Here is an 18115-nt window from a genome sequence, read left to right as displayed (position 1 = left end):
ATACTATAGAATATGACTTATATACTATATATATATAGTATATCTTAAGATGTATATATAGTATATTTTAAGATGTATACTATGTATATGTATATATAATATTGTATATATATTTTTTAAGATGTATATATAGTATATAAATCGAATATAGCTTATATATCTTTATTACTATTTTTTTCTCTAACTTCTAAAAAAAAAAAAGTTTCCGTTGGGCCCGTTTAGGCCCGTTTGGGCCCGGAACCGGACCGGGACGGCCCACTAAACCCGGGCCCGTTAGTTCGTGGTCCCGGTCCCGAGCCGGTTCCAGAAATAAGCCTGTGAGGCCCAGGACCGTTTAGGACCGGACCGTATAGGACCGGCCCACTTAGGACCGGGCCCACGAAGCCCACTTAGGACCGGCCCCGGCCCACTTGACACCCCTATCTCAGAGTATAAACAGTGTCCAAGTGCTGGCCAGTAATTACCAGGTAGAAGTTCTTGCAAAGAAGAATTTTTACTCTCTATATATTTACTCTCGAACTTTCCTGTTATATGCCGACTTCCTCGAAAAATTTAGTGTTAGCCAAATTCCCAAGGAAGTGATCTTCTCCACTTTGCTCTCTATTGCTTATCCTCATGTTCGATTTACACTATCGATTAACTTCATAGCAGCAGAAATTACAGTAACTATGTCTATGATAAGTTGGATTTTGATGAATGTGTTTCTATAACTTCCTATTTTAGGCCCTAGGAAGAAGATGTGATGGTAGCATGTCGCAGGTTTCTAAGCAATGTGTCGGTGAAAGACGGTGCTCTTCTTAGGTTAGTAATGAGTGATTTAATTTTATTGGCATGTTCAATGGACCTTCATAACCCCATAATAGTAAGACATGTGATTTTGGATTGAAAAATTCAGAGTTTTGGTAGATTTTGCCATTTTAGTTAGTGAAACAACATTCTCTTTGTTTGAAGTGTTTAATTACAACCTTGTTTGCCATTTTATGTTATGAAACCTGTAGTGCTGTAGGTATTTCCAATGTAATTATGTGCAAACTTTTACCTTATATTATGCTTTAACTTTTAGTGCTCTGTAGTATATATGAAATCACTGAGACTTTATTTCCTTTTTAACTTACCGTAATTAGCTCTGAATTGCTATTCGGGTATTCTTTCAGTCATCATTAATAAACTAAAACTGACTTTTATGTAAATAATAACATCAGCAGAAAAAAAGCTGATCATTTGCTGAAAGCCTGAAACTCTCAGTTATTGTGTTTATAAGCATACTAAAATGAATAAATTAAATAGGATTCTTCTAGGTTCTTCATTATAACTTGTATGTATTTATGACGTTATCAAACCTGTATGGTTTATTGAAAAGAGCATATGCAGGCCATTATAATGAAAGAGTTGATATTAAACTAGAAGGTCCAAAAAACTCTTAATCTTATTGAATTAGGTGAAGATTACATGCCATGTTTGAAAAAGTTTATAGTAAGGTATGAATTACAAGTATATTTCCTTTCTAATTATAGATAGTCAAAGAGTATTTCGTTAGAATACATTAACTGTAAGGTATTAGAAGTACTCATTATGGATATACTAGGAGAAATAAGCTCCTTGACATTATTAATCGTCTACCTTAACACATTCAATGATTCAAATGTGTTTGTATATTTTTTTAAAAGGATTTTAATTTCTCATTTCAAATATAAACTCCTAAAATTTCTAAGTAAGATCATATTTTGTCAAGATTTTTCACACGAGAGAGTAATGAGAAAAGTGATACATTATTTTTCTTTTACATTGTGACTGTGGGCATTTTTGTTTACTTTTCACATATCATGGATGTATAGAGCACATTGTGATATAAAGAGTAAACCTCCACAAATTTGGTCTTTCAAGCACATTTTGTAGAAGAGTTATGGACCTACAGTTGCTCCCCACGCCCCCTGGACAAAGTTAACATAGAGTGAGCTCGTATGTGATGTTTGGTAAATTACATTCATTTTATGTTAACTAAACCAAGATAAACATGATGGGACATAAAATTTGAAGTATTATTGTGTAGGTAAATTACTTCATTGGGGGAGAAATTAACTGTACCTTGTTTTACTGAACTACGTGCCGAATTAACTCTTAAAGGTTTTGTTTATTGGGGGTATTCAATTTCTAAAAGTAAGGGGGGCTAATAAGTTCATCAATCTTATTATTTCTACTCTCTTTACACTTTTATCCTGTAAATATAATCTTACCTTACTGATTATCCTATATACTGTAATTTAATGCAGACTATGCTAGCAAACAATGATATTTATGATTCGTGTTTTCTAATATGTGTGGCAATTAGGTGGTTTATTCTTTAGTATTTTCTCGAGTTGGATGCTCAATTTAGGTGATGGATTACTGCTGCTATTTTTGGGTTGCTTGTTAAGCTTTTCAAAGCGCGTTTGAAATGAAAATATTTGAGAGTTTTAGATATACTTTGTAAAGCATAATAAGTTCCTCATATCTGAAACATTTATAAAAAATAAAATTGATGCTTGCTCCCATTGCGTATTACACAGTTTTTTCAACCTGACCATGCAGCCCAATGCAAGGAGCATTCCGCGCTCATGCAGGGCTCAGGGAAGGGAGGTAGTCTAACTTGAAACATTAAGAAGGAGAAGAAGATTAATTGTTATGAACTGCATTCTTTAGCTTCTATATAATTATATTTTGTATTGTTTTGATGGCAGGAGTGTAGATCTTAGATATTAATGTTGTTTTCTGACTAATAAGAAATTATTGATTTTGATCAACTTTAATTGCTGGAATGTAGCTGACGTTTTGAGTTTATCACATTCTTTCTTTAACAAGTACTACCAATATTGAAGAAGGCCATGTGTTTACATGTTTTTTTTTCTTGGAGATAGTTGGAGGAATTGAGGAAAAGGGTTCGATATTTGGAAGGAGAAAATGGATCGGAAAATGAAGCAGCGTTTGAGAGAAGTATAGGAGATTGAGCTGACCATAAAAAAGAAGTTGAAATATTTGTGAACTGTTTCCTTCTGGCTTCTGTATAGTTTTAATTTATTATTAGGCTGTAAGAGTGTAGATCTTATTAGATACTATTACTATTGTTTTGTCTTGTTAACTTTTGATGTGTAGAGGTAGTTGCAATACTAATCCTCTGACCTGACTAATAAAACTTGTTGATCTTGATCAATTTTGAATGTTATGCTGAAGCTGATTTTTCAGTTTAACTGCAAGTTCCAGTCTTGAAGAAGACCTTGTATTACATGTTTTCTTTTATCTTTTCTGAAAACATATTTTAGCGCTGGATTTGATCAGGATCTCTTCGAAATGCATTTTCAGAAGATGAGAAGTGGAGAAGAAAATCTGTCCATTTTCATAATTTTCGGATGTCCTAAAATAATCCATGTTCAATAATAGATGTAGAAACAAGCATACATGTCAAAACAAAAGGCACCAGTGGTCTAGTGGTAGAATAGTACCCTGCCACGGTACAGACCCGGGTTCGATTCCCGGCTGGTGCAAAACCTTTTTTTTTCCTTCACATTATTGTTTTGTTATTTTTATTCTGTATTTATATGGTTTTTTGGTACCTGCGTAGAACTAATAAATATGGACTTACGATGTTGCCCCTAGGGACTATATCGCAAATAACAGGTTATTAGAATGAGTACCTTAAACTCATGTATCTCAGTTCCACCAATTGATCATGGTATACATACTCTAATGAACAATGACTATAAAGGTTTACCAAGAAAATACCACATTTGACATCAACAAATGTGGAGAGTAATGTTCCTATCGACTGCTGTTCAATTATTGAAGTTTAATATCTTCGTGTTAACCACAACTGAATCAATGTTGGTGATGTGAGCCAAAATCTTGAGACTAAGAAAGATGCTTTAAAGAGATAGCACTGGAGATCTTGAACATATGAGTTATATCACAGTGTCGATTCCAATTTCCAAGATGTTGAACGAAGAAAAGGTATGAAAGCAAATACGCAAGGTGGTAAGAGCGAAAGGTAGAACACCAAATGGAACTAATAAAAGTGCTAGATAATGAAATTTGGACAAACCTCTATAGCAGGAAAAAAAAAACGCAAAGATGATATTGATCTTTACTAGATCAACACGTCTAGACATTTTCTTTTCAGAATGCGTAACCATTGCTTGAGTTATCTAAGAGAACACAAATTAAAGTACTTTCGCATCAATTCTCCTTGCCAAAGTTGCTGAATAGCTCAATACTGCCTTGCTTGTGGCAATAATAGTTTTTTTGGAAGGAGATAGCAGACAAAAATCAAAGCACTATTGTCCAATTTTTACTAAATATCCAGAAAGTTAACTTATAGCAATGGTATCTATGCTTTTGGCATTATTCTTCTAGAGCTTTTGATCGAGTAGGGCAATGGAGAAATGAGTTAATGCATCTACCATCTTTAACTGATATCTTTTACTTTGTATTGACTCATGTAGCATGAAATGGTGAAGACAGTGAGGCCCGTAATCAGATTTGCTCCTTCTATGATAATGTGAAAAGTAGAGTTAATCCTATTTTCTTTGGTATCTTCTCATAGGTTAAAATTTGGCATGATTATAGCTTTCAGCCTACTTGCTGTAGCAGATGAATATATGGGTGCATTAGAGTTCTTTTTTTAAATTAATTTTCTTGGTTCTTAAGGTGAGTGATCAAGAGACTATTAATGATTCAATAGATCTTTTTATTGAAGTGGTTTAGATAGACGATACGCGTCCCTTTTTGGTTGTTCTCGTATAGTAGACTTCCAAATTGTAATATTAAATTTCAAGTCATTTGTTCAATTATTTAAACAATTTTTATCTTTCGCTTTGGTGACATAGGTGGTATACATATAAAATTTACATCACAGACTACACTTCGTATAGAAAAAAGTTTACATTTCGAACTTCTAGCAAGATCTCTATGCACTTAGAATGTTGCCACTAAAAATTATATCCCAAATAACATATCATCAAAATGTGTACCTGACACTCATGTATTATATCTCCTCCAAAAATTGATCTTAGTACACTCTTTGAAAAATTATCCACTAAGATAATATAAATTGTTAACTTAATAGATTCGGGCCCGGGTTCAGCACAGGCCATTCTCTACTAGTTATATTATAATTATACTTATTTAGAAGCGGGAGTTGAGGTGCTCTTCGTCGTCCTGCTTCTGGTTTATTTTTGAAATTTCCCATCCCTGCTTCGGGGTTATTTTTGGAAATCTGCCCTCTAAGAAGCTTAAAATTGTTCTCGTATACGTCCCTTTTGTTCAACACGTAAGCACGGTCTTCAGTTTCTCGTCTCCCCCGTGCTCTCTCTCTCTCTCTCTCTTTCTATCCTCTCTGCCTCTCTTTAGAGTTTAGATTCTTCAAGGTATAGATCTCTCTTTTCCCCTTCGTTTTCTCCCTAAATTTGATATTGTGGGCTGTTGATTTTGTTCCTCGTTTTTTGGTATTCGAGAGTTCTGGTCGAATTGAACTCAAGCCCAAGTTGCTTACACTATAACTCTTCACGCCGAAGCAAAACTGGAGAAGATGACGATTTGTAATAAGATGTTTGCCGCGTCTATTAGGTGTTGAGGTGTACTTTGCTGTCAAACACGTGGTGTGCAATTCTTCAATCTTCCCTTGTGTCTGTGTTGGTAGATCTCTGTCGTTCCGTCTTTGTTTTTCCTTTTAGGTTTGGAATTAAAGCTATGTAATTTGTGTTATTCCCGTCAATATTGTTGTATTTGTAAATAATAATTCTGCAAAATATAAGTTAACGTAATGAAATAGTAATAATAAATTCGAGCCCACTGAATTCACAGTGTTTCCTTAATGAATTTAATCCCCTTCTAGTACCCAAGGTAATTGATTATTTCTTCCCAGGATAGAACGAATAACACACTGGTGTAGCGGTACTTCAAACCCCAGTGTTTCAGCAAACACAAAGTTCGGTAGCAAATCACACTTACAGTTGCTTTGTTTGAAGTTAAAAACAATGCAGAAGGAAGGAGTATATACTCAGAAAATCGTATGGAAATGCTGAGAGGAAGGAGTGCAATGTATAGCCAATTTGTTTAGCGAATTGTGTGTTGTGTGTTGAGTGTCTTTCTTCAACATCTGCTGCTCATATATATAGCAGAAAAATGTTGAAGAAGACCAAACGTCCACCCTCCATGGTGGAGTAAGCATTACATGTTTGTGGAGCAAGCACTTCATGTTTGTGGAGCAAGCACTTCATGGTGGGAAGACCATTATCCGGCTGCCAAATTATCAATACATGGATTAGAAAATATTCGTTACAAATACGGATAATCTTACGTTAATATTTACTATTAACAAATAAATTTGGTCCAAAAAATTAATCAATCAATCGATCATTTGACCAAATCCGAATCCGAAGCCGAAGCCGAAGCCGAAGCCGAAGCCGAAGCCGAAGCCGAGCCGAGCGAGCGAGCGAGCGACGACGACGGCGCGAGGCTTGCTTTCTTCTTAACTCTTTAAGAGCTACAAGAAGAGCAATTATATATATACCCACCAAAAATGTCTTCCTCTTCCAATATGGGACAATGTCTCATTGTTAAGAGGGAAACTTAAAATTTTACTCAAAATTTCATTTTCCCTCTATTTCCCATTCACCCTTATTTTAAGAATATTCATCTTAAAATAAAACCTCAACAATCCCCCACATGAATGGGGAATGGCTATATCACGGAAGTATGCATGGAAAAATTGTGTGATTTACAAGCAAGGATTAATCGCATCTGGATAAGTAGGTTTCCCTTTGAACTTTCCGTAGTAAACTTATGTCGGATATACTCGGTCAATCGGTAGATTTGATATCTTTGAACCGTCGATCTTTGGTGTATACCTAGACAACCATAAGTCACACAATCAACCCTTAACCGTCTTTGGTTCTCATTGTTGTGTTCGTTTCAGCCATGAACACCGCCTGGTTTTATAAGTGCGTAGAGAACTGGCCTTACAAAGTTCTCCTTGAAGCGGCTCACACTTCACACTTAAATAGGTGATTCCTAAACGTGTCATCCTGTAGATACACTATTTGATATACCCCGTATCAAATTTAGAAATCATTAAAAAGCCTTAATGCTTTATCCTTGGTACTGAACATTGTCTCATCACGAGAATGGACTAAAATTTTATTTGACAATGTTGAACCGTCATTAATGACTTTGTTTGATCTCCTTGAACCTAGATCTTGGGATCTCCAGTCTTCTAGGTAGAGTTACCGCCATAATGACTTGTTCTCGGCCATAACCCCATTCCCCTTGATGATTTCTCAACTACCTCTCTAGTTAGGCCTTTTGTAAGTGGATCCGACACATTATCACTTGACTTTACATAGTCAATCGTGATAATTCCTCTAGAGAGTAATTGCCTAACGGTTTTATGTCTTCGTCGTATATGACGAGATTTACCGTTATACATGACGCTCCCAGCCCTTCCAATTACCGCTTGACTATCACAATGTATGCATATTGGTGCCAACGGTTTGGGCCAAAATGGAATGTCTTCCAAGAAATTCCGGAGCCATTCAGCTTCTTCACCGGCTTTATCTAAGGCTATGAATTCAGCCTCCATTGTAGAGCGGGCAATACATGTTTGTTTGGACGACTTCCAAGATACCGCTCCTCCACCAATAGTGAATACATATCCACTCGTGGACTTAGAATCAGTTGAACCGGTGATCCAATTTGCATCACAGTATCCCTCAATCACCGCAGGGAAATTACTGTAGTGCAATTCAAAGTTCTGGGTATGTTCTAAATATCCCAAAACTCGTTTCATTGCCATCCAATGAGATTGGCCTGGATTGCTCGTATATCGACTCAGTTTACTTATAGCACAAGCTATATCTGGTCGTGTACAATTCATGATATACATTAAGCATCCCAAGACACGAGCATAATCCAATTGTGATATGCTTTGGCCTTTGTTCTTTGCTAATACAAGATTCACGTCAATTGGAGTCTTTGCAACTTTAAAGCCCAAGTGCTTGAATTTTTCAAGTACTGTCTTAATATAATGAGATTGTGACAATGCCAGACCTTGAGGAGTCTTATGGATCTTAATTCCCAGAATTAAATCAGCAACTCCCAAGTCTTTCATATCAAACTTTCTATTAAGCATACGCTTAGTAGCATTTATGTTGGCAATGTCATTACTCATTATCATCATATCATCCACATATAGGCAAACAATGACTATGTGATTTGGAACATTTTTAATGTACACACATTTATCACATTCATTTATCTTAAAACCATTTGACAACATTGTTTGGTCAAATTTCGCATGCCATTGTTTGGGTGCTTGTTTTAGTCCGTAAAGAGACTTAACAAGTCTACATACCTTCTTTTCTTTACCTGGAACCACAAACCCTTCAGGTTGTTCCATGTAAATTTCTTCCTCCAACTCTCCATTTAAGAAGGCCGTCTTAACATCCATTTGATGAATTTCAAGACCATATACTGCAGCTAATGCTACTAACATCCGTATGGACGTAATTCTTGTAACTGGAGAGTATGTATCAAAGTAGTCTAGACCTTCTCGTTGTCTATACCCTTTGACTACGAGCCTTGCCTTGAATTTATCAATAGTGCCATCATCTTTGATTTTTCTCTTAAAAATCCATTTAGAACCCAAAGGTTTATTTCCAGGAGGAAGATCAACCAATTCCCATGTATGGTTATTCAATATGGATTCTATTTCACTATTTACTGCCTCTTTCCAAAACAATGATTCCGAAGAAGTCATAGCTTCTTTAAATGTTTGAGGCTCATTCTCCAATAAGAAAGTCACAAAATCTTGTCCAAATGAAGTAGACGTCCTTTGACGTTTACTACGTCTTGGATCCTCCTGATTATATGTACTTTCTTTAGTTTCTTCCCGAGATCGTTTAGATCCTTCACCAAACGACTCACATTCCTTTTTATACGGATATATATTTTCAAAGAACTTAGCATTATCTGATTCTATAACCATATTATTATGAATGTCGGGATTTTCTGATTTATGAACCAGAAATCGATATGCTTTACTATTTGTCGCATATCCTATGAAAACACAATCAACGGTTTTCGGTCCTATCTTTACCCTTTTGGGTTTAGGAACTTGCACTTTTGCCAAACACCCCCACACTTTAAAATAATTCAAGTTGGGCTTCCTTCCTTTCCATTGTTCATATGGAATGGATTGTGTTTTGCTATGGGGCACTCGATTTAATATTCGATTAGCCGTAAGAATGGCTTCCCCCCACAAGTTCTGTGGCAAACCAGAACTTATCAACAACGCATTCATCATCTCCTTTAATGTGCGATTCTTTCTTTCCGCAATCCCATTAGATTGGGGCGTGTAAGGGGCTGTTGTTTGATGAATAATTCCATATTCTAAACATATTTCTTCAAAAGGAGATTCATATTCACCACCCCTATCACTTCTTATCATTTTTACTTTCTTGTTAAGTTGCGTTTCAACTTCATTTTTGTATTGCCTGAATGCTTCTATTGCTTCATCTTTACTATTCAGTAAGTAAACATAGCAATATCGAGTACCATCGTCAATAAAAGTTATGAAATACTTCTTTCCACCGCGAGATGGTATTGACTTCATGTCACAAATATCCGTGTGAATTAAGTCTAAAGGATTTGAATTCCTTTCAACTGACTTATAAGGATGTTTAACATACTTAGATTCCACACATGTTTGACATTTTGATTTTTCGCATTCAAACTTGGGCAGTACTTCCAAGTTAATCATTTTTCGCAAGGTTTTATAATTGACATGACCCAAACGTACATGCCATAAATCATTTGACTCAAGTAAGTAAGAAGAAGCTGAAATATTATTATTATTTTCAACAACCATTACATTTAGGTTGAAAAGGCCCTCGGTGAGGTAACCTTTTCCCACAAATATTTCATTCTTACTAATTACAACCTTGTTGGACACAAAAATGCACTTAAAACCGTGCTTAACAAGAAGTCCAGTAGAGACTAAATTCTTTCTTATTTCGGGAACATGGAGGACATTGTTCAAAGTCATGACCTTGCCAGAAGTCATTTTCAAAAATATCTTCCCATATCCTTCAACTTTTGCTGTTGAAGCATTTCCCATATAAACTGTCTCTCCGGGTTCAGCAAGAGCATAGGTAGCAAAAGCCTCTCTAACTGCACAAACATGGCGAGTGGCTCCTGAATCAAACCACCACAGTTTAGGATTTCCCACCAAGTTACATTCAGAGAGCATGGCACACAAGTTATCAACATCATCATGGTTTACTACCATGTTTGCTTGACCCCTTTTCTTGTCTTTCTTCGGAGCACGACACTCCGTAGATTTGTGTCCGGTTTTCCCACAGTTGTAGCAGTTTCCACTGAACCGCTTCTTGCTTGGGTTGTATTTCGGACCAGAAGCCTTCTTCCTCTTCTTGTTAGCTTCAACAATATTTGCTCCCATTATTGTTGAATTTCCACGGCCTCTCCTTTCAGCAGCTTTATTGTACTCTTCGATTCTCAACCGAACAATGAGATCTTCAAGGGACATTTCCTTTCGTTTGTGTTTCAAATAATTTTTGAAGCCCTTCCACAACAGAGGCAACTTCTCAATCATTGCTGCTACTTGGAATGCTTCGTTGATGACAAGACCTTCAGCAAGTAGATCATGAATAATCACTTGCAATTCCTGGACTTGGGTAATAACAGATTTGCTATCTACCATTTTGTAGTCCAAAAATTTTGCGGCAACGAATTTCTTCATCCCGGCATCTTCAGTTTTATATTTCTTTTCAAGCGCATTCCACAATTCTTTTGAGGTCTCCATGCTACTGTATACATTATACAGATTATCATCCAGCCCGCTAAGAATATAATTCTTGCATAAAAAATCAGAATGCTTCCACGCTTCAATTACGAGAAAGCGTTCATTCTCTGGAGTTTTATCCGACAGATCAGGAACATCTTCCTTGATGAACTTCTGTAGACATAACGTAGTTAGATAGAAGAACATCTTCTGCTGCCAGCGCTTGAAATCAATCCCAAAAAATTTTCCGGATTTTTCTGCCGGTGCCAACGCCGGTGTTCGGCTTGTCGATGCGTTGACAGTTACCATCGGAACGGCTTGATTTTCGCTTTTAGTCATCATTTTTTCTGTAAAAGAATGACACAAACAAACGTTTAATACACGTTTTCAAACTGGAGTAAAAATCACGTAGATTTTAATATCCAACAAAACGCCACGAAGGCTTAACTCTCCAAAACGGGAGTACACAAACCACAAAGGTTTTAGTTTGCAGAATAATAAGAATAACACAAATACAGAAATAAATATTAAATTCCTTAAGATTGTTATTCCCGTCAATATTGCTGTATTTGTAAATAATAATTCTGCAAAATATAAGTTAACGTAATGAAACAGTAATAATAAATTCGAGCCCACTGAATTCACAGTGTTTCCTTAAGGAATTTAATCCCCTCCTAGTACCCAAGGTAATGGATTATTTCCTCCCAGGATAGAACGAATCACACACTGGTGTAGAGGTACTTCAAACCCCAGTGTTTCAGCGAACATAAAGTTCGGTAGCAAATCACACTTACAGTTACTTTGTTTGAAGTTAAGGTGATTGGAGTACTTACCGTCGAGAAAGTCAAGTTTTTTATCAATGGATCTGCGGCAAAGAAAAGGTTGACATGCTACACTTGTTATTTGGAATGAAGGTTTCTGCAGTGCAACTGCATTTGACTCTGTATACACCTTCCATGAAAAGCTTGAATGTCATTGTGGAAACTATGGAGCATCTTTGGAGGAAATCAAGTTTTTATACAGCTAGGATCTAGCCCAGGATACAACACACTTTCGTTAGGATCTTGAATTGTATGCTTGGTAATACTACAAGGTAAAATCAAGATTCTTGGATCTCTCTTATCCAACAACGTCCTTTCCTATTTAGTATTGATAGCTTTATTACAAAATTTACCTAACTGCTTTCATTGTTTTCTTTTGTCACTTGCAGTGAAGTGCTTCCTGGTTACATTAAAGAGGACAACATTAAAGGCATATATGACACTGTTGAGGAGCGTGCTTTATTGGCAAACCAACTGGAGGAAATAGAATATTTATGATTTACAAATATAAAGTATCTTATTGTGTTCAATTTATCACATTTGCAATGTATATAGTAAGTTCATTCTTCGATCTTGGTATGACTTCTTTGAACTCCCTTTAGACAAGCTACTCGAAATTAAACTTACACCATATCTCTCTCAATTGAAAAATGTTTTGTATTCTAAGACTACTGTAGGGGTTGATAGCTCAATTTCTTGGCCGGACAAGCTTTGGTAGGAAAATTACTTATTTATTTTCATTCTTTAACTCTGTATTTCTTACTTCCATATCATCTTAGTTGTTTGGTTAATCTGCAAGAATGTGACTCATCCTAAGAATCATTTGATTCAGTTAGTTATAATATCCAATGTAAATATGCTGAATTCTACATTCAGGTTTAGTAGTTTCAACTCCCTTATTCTTGATAAAAAAATTAATTTCAACTCCTTTCTTCCGGCTTTTCAGGTGATTAGTCTTTTCAAAGAAATAACTCTGACTAGCTGAGGAGTTGTGCCAACAGATTACCCATGAATCATAGGAACCCAACCAAAGTTGTCCCGAGACAAGGTATTGCTAGGCATTTTACTAAGAATAGATTATTAGAAATGAATGAAGAGTGACTAACCAGTACTTCTTTAGGTCCAATAGATGATACAAGAAAAGAAAGTAGAATAAGAAAGCAAAATGATGTTGCTACTTTCTACGACAAGTCCAGCCTTTAAAACACAAGTTGGCCATTTAGCATGCCTATGGTTTGAATATCTTAGACATTAGTTAGAGTAGGCAAAACACAGTATAAAGTGAAGCTTGTTTGATATTTAAAAGGTTTTTTCTTCTCCATCTCAAAAAAAAGGTTTTTTCTTCTACTCCATAGATTCTCATTCTTAATAGTACATGCATCATGTTTATTGACTTTAAAATTGTTCAACGACAACATAGCACCTTTGTTGATCGGTTTCTAGGATTTAATTTCGCTACATCTACTTTCTTTCTTGCCGCCATGAAAAGCATCTGTATTTTGAAAGGAAAAAGAAAGAAAAGAAAGTATCTGTATTCTGTACAATTCATTCCTTTACTCCAATTGAAAACAATGTTGTCGTACTGTGCATTGCAATTTAAAGACTTTATCTAGGTTTTAAGTAAGTTTTTCCTTTGACACAATAATTTGAAAGTGTAAATATTTATTATGGTGCTGCTAACTTTATTATACTAAAACGTTTTGGAGTTGGTTCACTTGAAGATGTGGTTTGTTACCTCTTTAGAGTGTTCACGATAAACTCTTTTTTTGGTTGTTTCGGTATATAAACCTAGGAGTTAAAGAGGCGATGCTAAATGCAAATTGATTTTGTCTTTAAAAAGATTGCCTCAATGGTAAAGTAAACAATCATTTAGGGTGCCATTTCTTGATTTCTTCTTACATAATTTACCTGATTGGATGACTTTTTTTTCATTGTGTCATGACTTTATAAAACCTTGATTTACTGAGTATGCAACATAGTTTAATGATTCTATGTCATGACAACTCAAAATTCCTACTGGAACGGATCTTTGCAGGCAACTTGTGGAATTAGTTGAGGTGTGCATAAACTGGCCTGGACACCATGGTTATTAAAAAAAAGGAATAATTCGTCAGAGATAGTTAATTGGGGCTGCTGGATAATGGAGAAGTATGAAGCAGTGAGTGATACAGATACACCTATGAGCTTTTCTTCTCTTCAGATAGTTTTATGTTTATAATTTAGGAATTTTGAGAAGACTATTAAATTGATGAAATCAGTCGGCAGCTCCATCTCTCAAATGAGCTCTTCAATCATGTGCAGACCGTTTATTAGTAAAATATCATCTGCAATTTATTTAGTATTCAAATAGGTCAATAAGCCTGGAATAGTGCAAGCAGGTAAAGAAGTTTTAACAAATTAGTACCACAGATTTTAAGTGCAAGCAGGTGACGCAATTGCCTTGGTCATCTCTGATTTACTGAAGTCCGTGAGCCATATTTAATGTATCTGATTCATACTATTATAAATAGGAGTATTGCTAGCTTATTTATGTGTGGAGATTTCTAATAAAATATTTTCTGTCAGTATCTAAGATATTTTTATTTTCTTTGGTGGTTGCAGCACAATGAACTTGCTTGTTGACAAATTCAACCCTGCATATGATAGACATAACAGGATGAGACGAACTGCTTTTATTTGAAAATTTATATACTGCCAAGATTGCCTTTTTGCTCCTGTTAAATCTCCTTTGTAGCAGTAGCTTCATGTTTTGCTGAGTTTAGGGATCATATAGGAATCAAAGTAGTGAGTTTGCTTTTCTTTTGTCTCTCTTTAGTCGTAGTTGCCCATATATATAACCTTGATTCTTGTGGCACCATTATATACGTGCGTGAAAGTGGTAGAGGATTTTGGCTTTAGAAGTTTTACTTAGTATGTTTGGGCCCATTGTTGCCCGGTAGCAGTAGTGTTATGCAAGTACTAATTTAATTTGAGATTCTGGGCATGTGTTCTTCCTTTCCCGCAACCCAACCCTTTTAATACCAAGTTAATCTTCATCGTATTTTCTTGGTGAATGTTAGTCTTTACTCGCCTCAAAATTACTTTCAAATTTGCAATTTTTTTCCCCGTTGGAATGAATTTCAGTTTGATTTATACAAAACGTTACTATAAAGTTTCCCTATCTTATGGAATATGAGTTCTTAAAATTTTACAAGTTCACTTGAAGTGCGAAAATACACTGTTTTAATCTTGTTAATCAATCCAATTCTTTTGTGGCCGGTGATGACAGAAAGAACCCATTTGTTTTTCTGTTGAAGATGAAACTCATTGCGATCAAAGATGATGTTTGAATATGACAGACTGCAAATAAGCTAATGCATTTCTCTTGAGAGTTGAGAAGAGATCCTTTTTAATAGGATGGTATCCATTACAATTTAAAGGGTTTATACAACAAAGAGAGAAAAAACAAGACAATCATAACGTTACAACTCAGGCTGCAAATAAGGCTGAAATAAGCATAACCAAGTCTAGCTCAAGCACAAGTACAAACGCAAAAATGTGGTTGCAGCCTTGTAGGCTATCCAACGTGCATCATAGTGAAGCTGTATTTTAGACAAACTAAAGTACAGAAGCAACATTTTGTTGGTGTAAGAACAATGGACTTCCAATTATCTTGACAGCTCTCTCTTCAGAAAGTAATGATACTGAATGGAGTTAATAAATGGCAAGTGCAAAAGCTCAAAGTTCAGTTTTCTATACCCAGACCGTCTAAGAAAGATCATCGAAGGTCAATGAAAAAAAAACTAATAAAAGATTAGCAGATAAATGAATTGGCTCCCAAATATATTTGTATGCCAAAAATTATTTAAGTTAGCAAATCTGCTTCTGGAAATTGAAATGTAATGGCTCAAGTGAACTATTACAATTAAATAAAATTCATTTATGCAGAGAGAATTCCAGGATAATAGCGTTCTCAAACTATATCTCTAATAACAAAAACTTGATACATCTCATAAAAATTTATCCACTTTTTATAAAATAAAAGTGAGAGTCTGGGCTCAGCACAAGCCAATTCTACACTAGTTTCTTAAAGAGAGAAATTCATTTATAGCCCATCGGGCCAAACATATATCATCCGGTAGCCACAAATTGTCTCATACAAGTCATAGCCTAAAAACAATAACAACTGCTAGCCGGATACCTCACTGACCGAATTCCTTTCGTTTAGATACCTCGCTGGAAAATCCTAAAACCGGCCAGATCTAAGAAGATCTGGACTTTTACCCGTTAAAACAACATCAAAACAAGAGAAATAGAGATGAAGGATGAGAGGGATGGCGTATCAATAGCGTGGAACAGTCGCAGTCGATGGGGGTAATACCGTCGCCAGCCAGTGGTCAATTCCGACGGTGACTAGTAAAAATCAGTAGCAACAACCTATAGGGAAGAAGAGGAAAGCGAGAGGAGCACTCATGGTCATCGTTGGCCGACCGGATTTCGACAGAGGTGTAGCATAAGGCAACGAGAGAGACAACCTTGTCTTATTTTTCTGATTTTCTCTTATAGTTTCTGTGAATATGAAGTTAATATTTTGAAGATCTTTTGCTGAAAATTTAAAACTCCGGCGATCTTGTTACCATTTTCGGCGACTGTGAGGCCATGGACGTTGGTGGCTGGTCCCTCAATGAGAGGAAGATGAGAGGAGATAACTATACGTAAAGTTGAAATATATACAAAATAGACTGTCACTATACAAAAATTATACAAAATAGACTGTCACTATATAATTTATACACAATAGAGTGTCATTATACAAAATATATACAAAAATAGAATGTCATTATACAAAAAATATACTAAATAGACTGTCACTATACAAAATATATACAAAATAAATTGTTATTATACAAAAATATACTAAATAGACTGCCACTATAAAGTTTATATGGCTGTCACTATACAAAATATATATAAAATAGACTGTCACTATACAAAATAGACTGTTACTATACAAAAATATACAAAATAGACTGTCACTATACAAAATATATACAAAGTAGACTGTCAATATACAAAATAAACATTTCGGGCTACTAGATGCAATATGTTTGGGCCGAAAGGCCATTTCGTGTCAATGGGAAAAAATATGGGCTATTAAAATTTTGAGGGGCTATAGAGGATAGTTTTCTCTTTTTTAAACACTACAATGCAGCATTGGGGCCCACAATAATTTCATAGTAAAGCCTAGAGCGATGTGCATTTTAAAAAAATTAGAATTATATTTTAATAGTATTAAACCAAACAAAAGTGGATAAAATCAATCTACATCGAATTTAACTATGTATGATATTGATTTAGTATTTTAAAAAATAAAATATCGAAAATATCGAATCAAAATATCTAAAAGATATACCAAACTCGAGTTGAATCCTTCAAATAAACGAAAGAAATAATTTAAATTATGACCTTTTGTTACAAGATCACTGTTCCACGGCTACAGAGTTGATCTCAACACTGTAAAGGTTTTGCTTTTAGGAAACAATATTGGTATAAAATGTATGATGCATAATTACTAATTAGTTAGAAAGATAAACGAATGTCCTTGATGTTATTGGTAATCTTTTCCAAAAAGAATGAGATTAGGACGATTTTTGGCGTCTAAAATTCTCCACCTTAATTTTCGTTTTCCCCTTATAATTATTCTTTAACCTTTTTATTGTTACTTAAACACATGATGGGCCTTAATGTTGGTGTTTAAGAGATGGGAAAAAATGGCAAGCACATTGACATAAACAGCTGTCGTTAGTTTTTTGTATTTTCTAATAATTTTTAATTCAAAATTGCCTTACCTTATTTAATTTATTTACAACAAAATGAATCTAAGCCATGAAATAGTTGGGTGGACACATGGCATGAATCTGTCTATGCATTGAACAATACTGGACCAACTTTCACTATAGGGGATCTCATCCCGTGTGGGTATTGAGTTTATTGAACTCGCAGCAAAGAAATTGCACATTCTTCACTAGTTGCAACATGAATGAGATTTATGTTCTAAATACTACATACAATAACTATAAGGGTATTTAGATTAACTTAAAAGCTGGTCAAACCGCTCTTGTTTAGTTTGAATTTTCTCTAAACATAACTAAACTCGATTTCATGTGCTAAAAGCTCTAATTTTGACAACTCCCTCGCATATAAAATACTTGTTATAAAATAAACACTATAAAGTAAAGACAAGTATAGAGAGAAACTGATATATTATTCAAACTTCAAACTTATATACATAATGAACTGAAATCTTCTCTATTTATAGAAGAAAGCAAGATGTTGTGTAAGTTGTTTCTGCAAGCTGCTGTGTAAACTGCTACTGTACTAAAAATAGATAATCTTTTACCAGGGGGAATATTTATCTGTAACAGAGTACCGACATGATAAACTCATTGTACCAGATATAGATAATCTTCTACATGGGGTGATGTTT

General features: G+C 35.1%; 1 long non-coding RNA gene and 1 other non-coding gene across 2 annotated transcripts; both read left to right on the top strand.

The window, feature by feature from the left end:
* Nucleotides 1-423: 423 nt before the first annotated feature.
* Nucleotides 424-3187, top strand: LOC117278890 (uncharacterized). Its single transcript, XR_004509248.2, has 2 exons — nt 424-801; nt 2895-3187. It is a non-coding gene; the product is annotated as an uncharacterized lncRNA (long non-coding RNA).
* A 260-nt stretch (nt 3188-3447) lies between these two features.
* On the top strand, nt 3448-3518 carry TRNAG-GCC (transfer RNA glycine (anticodon GCC)). The gene has a single exon. It is a non-coding gene; the product is annotated as a tRNA-Gly (tRNA).
* The last annotated feature ends 14597 nt before the right edge of the window (nt 3519-18115 follow it).

Source organism: Nicotiana tomentosiformis, chromosome 3 (genome assembly GCF_000390325.3).
Source record: "Nicotiana tomentosiformis chromosome 3, ASM39032v3, whole genome shotgun sequence".
Classification (NCBI taxonomy): domain Eukaryota; kingdom Viridiplantae; phylum Streptophyta; class Magnoliopsida; order Solanales; family Solanaceae; genus Nicotiana; species Nicotiana tomentosiformis.
Note: the sequence above shows the minus strand (reverse complement) of the source record. Positions and strands in the feature narration are given on the sequence as shown.